We start from the raw sequence: 6,000 nt of genomic DNA, 5'->3' as shown, positions 1-6,000 counted from the left end.
TGCAGTGTTCGTTCAGCAATGGCCTTGGTTTGATACTCAATACAGTAATTAGTCCAATCCTGAATCTCTTCCACCAGTCCTCTTAATGAAGCTGTTACCCATCTTTGACCACCACTCCACACCCCCACCCGCCCCCACACCCCGCGGCCTCCCCACAAATCACTCTCCACTTGGCCAAGCTAGCCTGTGCCAACCCAGCAGGCACCTGAAGGGCACAAGCTCAGTGTGAGCTTTCAGAGCATTTGTGGCCAAAGTGGGGGTAGAGGTGGGGGGGGGGGTGGGGGGGTGTAAGGGATAGACCTGCCTGCCAGGGGAGAGGAGGCATGCCTGCTCACCAGGGTAGTCCTGCGCCTCAGCACGTTCCCTCATCTCATCTCCCTCATGTTCCCTAGCTCCACCTTACCCCCCTCGCTCTGGGGCCGGAGCCCATTTGTTGTGGGTGGCGTGGCCCTGCCTGGGTCCATTCGTGATCCTTGCTCTGCTAGAGAGTGAAGGACAGGGCACGATGAAAGAGCGAGCCAGCGTGCAGTCGTGCCTCTGTTGTAATCTTAAGGTGGTTGTGTTTCCTGTTTTTTCTCTCTTCTTCTTTCATTTCTCTCGTTTTTGAGTTCACTCTATCTGTTCTGCTCTCTTTTCCTTTTTTTCTATTTTCTTCTTTGGGTCTTTTCTCCGAGGCGTAGAGAAAAAAAAGGAAATATTAAGAAATAAAAAAACAAGGGCAGCTGCTCTCTCTGCGGAGCCCTGGCCTGGCCTGCTGATCTCCCGCATGTTCTGTGCACCCCAACAGAGGACCCACTGTCCCCCATGCACACGTGTGTGTGTGTGTGTGTGTGTGTATGTGTGTGTGTGTGTGTGTGCGAGCCGAATGCGAAAGGCCCCCCTTGGGCCCCTCTGAAAACTCAATTTACCTGGACGGAGGCCCCTCCAGCACCACCAACACCTCCTTCCACCCTCACCTGCCCTCGTGCCTTCTGTGGCCTGCGGCCAATCACGTCCTCCGTAGGGCCCCAGGACGACGGAGGGAAGCGAGTGAGCGGGAGGGAGGGAGGGAGGGGAAGGAAAGAGTCTTTATCATTCCTCTCTCCATGGGGATATATCATTGTCTCTGGCTCGGGGTGTTTTTAATCATCTCATCTCCGCTGAGTAAAGACGGGGTGACTGTTTCAGAGGGAGCGAGGAGGAGGTGTAGATATAGATTAAAAATGAAAAAAGAGAAGAGGGATGGTGGGTTCTTACCTATCTGCTTGGGAGCCGCAGCTCGCACGCTCGCTTTCTTCACAGGACGGTGCTTTCATGCTACAGCTGGGTGCTGGATGTCTAAAGCGTATACAACAGCAGGGTTTTTGTGTTGTATTGTATTTGCGCTTAAATTGGATTACAGAGCCAGCTAGCGACATGCTGTTTGTGATAATGTATGCAGAGTTTAACCGTAAGTTGAGGCCTTAACGCTACCCCACCCCCCCCCCCCCCCAATCCTCAGCAGCCCCTCCTCACACATACACACACACACACACACACACACACACACCCTTCCTAACTACCCCCTCCCCTTATTTCATTAAATCGGTTTAGCGTTCACAGCGAACAAAGTGCAGCTGGATATCATTGCTGTAGCTTGAGCGGTGTCTCCATAATGATGCCATGTAACTGTGCCTTTGAAGCGGGCCTAAAGAGCCTCTGAAACAACCCTGCCCACAACTGGATCCTATTTCATGCTATCCCATTTAAACACACAACAGTGTGGGGATTTTTCCTCTTTTTTTTAACCAGTATTGTCACCGTCTTCTTCTTTTCATTTCTTTTTGTTCTGTTGCTTTTTTTAACGTTCCCATGCATGTGTGTGTGTGTGTGTGTATGTGTGTGTGTGTTTTATGTAGCATCAAAACGGACTCTGCTAAAGAGCGCGGCTGAATCTAAAAGGATCCAAAGCGCCCCTGCTGCCCAGGGCTGGGGGTGTGACGCCCATCGCTGGATAATATATATGGAAATGTGGAACCCTATTAAAGCCTCTCTCTATTGTTCTCTTGGGATGGTTGTATTTACGTTCCCAAATCATTTAGCCTCCTCAGGATGAAAGAAAAAAAAAAAAAAAGAGAAAAATCATTTGTTGTCTTTCATCTTTTTGTGTTCATTTTGTCTTTTGTTCCTTCTTTTTGTTGACTTGTTTGTCCTTGAAAATCGAAATAGTAATATATACAGTATATACAGTGTATACATATTCATCTTGAGGGTTAAAAGGAAGAGATCTAACTGAGAACCTGAGCTGTTGAAACTAGTTTAGCCTTGGGGATTTCAAACGTTTGAACCAAGCATCCTTGTGATAGCTAACTTACTGTACTCCCTGCCAATCAGCCTTCAACATCAATTTTCCATCGGCTGATTTCCCCTCAATTGGTGATGCATCTAATGGTCCAAGCACCATAATATGGACTTTCTCTCATCCTCACCCAAGCTTATTTGTCAATCTCAGGGCTAACCTCTCTTTATTTTGATGAGGATATTTCCTCCCCTGTATGTGCTACTCTCTTGACATGACACAAAACAAAACAAATGTAGGATGTAGACAGTAAATTCATGGTTTTTCACTCATACATTCAAGGACTGTAACACCAGTCAGTACAAATAGCTGGTGTCTCTGATTAAAGAAGACACAAATAAACTAAAGTAGCTGTCACAGTCATTTTTTAAAACACAATCAGGAACTCAAATTCTCAAGTCAGTTGGAGATATCAGTAAACCTCCAATGCAAACAAACCTTGGCTCAAGCCCCTGAACCAAGCCATATTAAAACCTTGGCTCAAGCCCCTGAACCAAGCCATACTTAAAGGTGGATTCCCTGTTTGTTCAGTACATTCACCTCATTGAGGAACTACTACATCAGAGAGAGAGAGAGAGAGAGAGAGAGAGAGAGAGTTGTCAGAAAAACATCTACAATAAATGGTCACACACAGTAATAGTAGGGTCAGAAACCAAAGATACAAAGCTTTAAAAGTACAATCTGTAGAGTTAAATATGGAATGAATGAATATCTAGATGGATGGGGCAGGACAGTCACAACTATTTTGTCATGAGACACCATGAGAGACACTGGTTAAAATTGTAACATACTGGACACACAAATACATTACATAAACTAGTTGTTGCTGCCCTGAAATATCAGATGAATGTAGTAAAACTAGGGCTTAAGTGGAATCTATGGTCGGTTTTTAACACAGAATGTAATCACGTAAGATACACAAGAGCCCCTTGCGCAGTTACATAACCCCTCTTACGTGCTTAAGTGTGTCCCCCAAAATTTCTGACTATCGGACAAAGCCACGCCGGCCCCACGCAGCTTGCAAAGACTGTGATTGACCTGCTAACCACAGCCTTTAATGAGTCTCACGTTTCCGGTTTCATAGCATACTACAGTCTTTTTTAGACCCAGAATTTTTTTGCATCATGACTAGCCTGCAGACCGTCTCACAAGCCTTTTCTTGTGGATTATGAACAAACATAACAGGCCCGAAGACATGAACTCCTTTACAAAACCCTCTTTAAATACTCATAAGGAAGCTCAAATGACATCACCTGCAATTGTTTGGAGAGAACGCACTAATTCACAGAACAAATACTTTCATATTCATTTTCCACCACTTGTTAGTCATGTTGATATCATTCATTGAGTTCATATTGACGTGAATCAATCAATTGCACCAGTGAGGCAAGCGCGAGTTTGATAGAATGAGCCAAGTCTGCTCAACATACACTCATGATGAGAAGGTACACCTGGCGATTCTTTCGCCGTCTACCTTTCACCTTTGAATAATGGAAATCATAAACACATCATAAACACGCCGCTGGTACTGAATTGCCAACCTTTGTATTTTGTGTAACACATGTATTCATAACATCAAGCCTTTTGCCCACTACACTTTCATGTTCCGGTAAGTTTTTTTCCTTTGTCCTGCTGCAATAAATATGCGTACTTCACTCAAAATAAAACCTACAGTTCTGGCGTTGATTTGCTTTGCAACACGCACAATCCTAAGCGAACCTTAAGGAACCGTAAACCAAAACGAGTCCCTTGCGTATATCACGTGCTTAGGGTTCTGCGTTAAAAACCGAGCATAAAACGACCTTTAGGTACAGTGCGATCTAGTGGATACAGCCATGCCTGGTCACCAGCGAGAAGCAGTGGAAAAAAGGACCAGAGACAGAGACGGGGCAGCCGGGGACATTTATGCCTCTTAGAGTCAATTAAATATCCGTCTCTCCATGAGTAGCCCCAGAGTGCGAAAGATAAAGGAGAAAGAGTAATTAGAAAGCTGTGCTGCAGTAGAGGGGGTGGTTGGGTTGCCAGTGCTATACTACAAAGACATCCCTTTAGAGTACACTACAGCACAACTTGAGGAAAGGGGACGGACTCTTCCAGTCTGACCATGGCAACTTAGCCTGTTCAAAGCCAGGAATGACATGTAATATTTAGAATCAGTAGCTTTGATCTAGTTTGAGCATTTGGGCTCTCCAACTTTGTCCAAGGGAACTAATTAAAAAATAGACGTAAAATGAAAGGAGTGTGTATGTGCGTTTCTCTCTCTATCTCTCTCTGTATGTATGCACTCTGGACATGTATGCATGTGAACTGTACGTGGGAGCATTTGTGTGTCTGTGATGGAAAGCTCTTCAAAGTTGCGGAAGTCTCTTCTCTGCGTAATTGAGCAGCCTCCCGGTTTGGACCAGGTCACATCTAGCTAATTAGGGGGGATCCTTGGGAAGTTTCGCAGAGAGGCTTAGCCCAAGTGAGGATGAGATAAGATGGGCTTTGGATTAGTCTTTCCTTACACCGCGGGCCGCGGAGAGAGGTAACCGCACGGAGAACAGCCCCTCCTGCTCGCTTAAAGCTGGAGCAGCTGCTTGGAGACAGCAGAGGTTTTCTCCAAACGAGGATTGACCCACTTCCACCCTGATTAGATAAAGGTCACACGAAAATCTACTAGCGCTCTCTATCCCTCTGGCCTGCCCTATTCCCCCTCCCTCAATTATGGCATTTATATATACACATACGTATGTATAGCCTTTTCCCTCCCCGCCCCTCTCTCTCTCCAATATTGCTTTCTTTCTGTGTATGTTTAAGTTTCACGCCCTCTGTCTCTATCCTTTCTCTCACTTTCTGTCTTCTTCAAGGAGGATGCAGGCTGCACCTAAATGAGTTCCCCATTAGGCAGGTGAGACACAAGAGCACCCAGTTTGCCCTCTTCTATTCCCACTGGTGCTCCGCTTTGCTACTCCCAGGTCCTGGGGAGCTAGCGTGCCGGTGGAGGCAGAGACCTGAATACTCACTGAGCAGAGGCACCTCTGGCTGGGAGCTGCTAAATAGCTGTGGCCTGATTGTCCTATTAGAGCTCATTTGTTTAATTCCTAATGCAGTGCATGACCCCTCTCTTAGCCAGAATTGACTGCCAGTGTGACTGCCAGGCAGGTGCGTGACTGTGAGATTGTGTGTGTGTGTGTGTGTGTGTGTGTGTGTGTGTATGTGTGTGTGAGTGTGTGTGTATGAGGGTTCTGGACTTATGCAAAATTCAAGCTCGAGGCTACAAGGTCGTCCTTTAAATATATAAAATTCCCATTTTCTGAGTCATATATCTTCCACCTCACGTCAAACTCAGGGCTGTGTGAGAGTGTGTCTGTGTCTCTCTTTGTGTGTATGTGTCTCTGTGTCTCTGTGTGTGTGTGTGTGAGAGAGACAGAGCGAGAGAGAGAGAGAGAGAGAGAGAGAGAGAGAGAAATAAAGAAATACAGGCAGACAGACTGAAAGAAAGAAAAGAAGTCGGAAATAGTGAGAAAGGATGCTTTGCTCAGTATTGCTCAGTATTGTCATTTACAGATATGTTGTGTGCACATTGTTTTGTGGGTGACTGGGCATATTTGCATGTGTGTGTGTTTGCTTTTGTGTGTTTGTGTTTGAATGCACTTGTATGTCTTTATCCGTGTGTCCATGTGTATCTGAGAGTGTGTGCG

Source organism: Sprattus sprattus (genome assembly GCF_963457725.1).
Source record: "Sprattus sprattus genome assembly, chromosome: 15".
Lineage (NCBI taxonomy): Eukaryota > Metazoa > Chordata > Actinopteri > Clupeiformes > Clupeidae > Sprattus > Sprattus sprattus.
The sequence above is the reverse complement of the archived record's forward strand: the minus strand, read 5'-3'. Positions refer to the sequence as shown.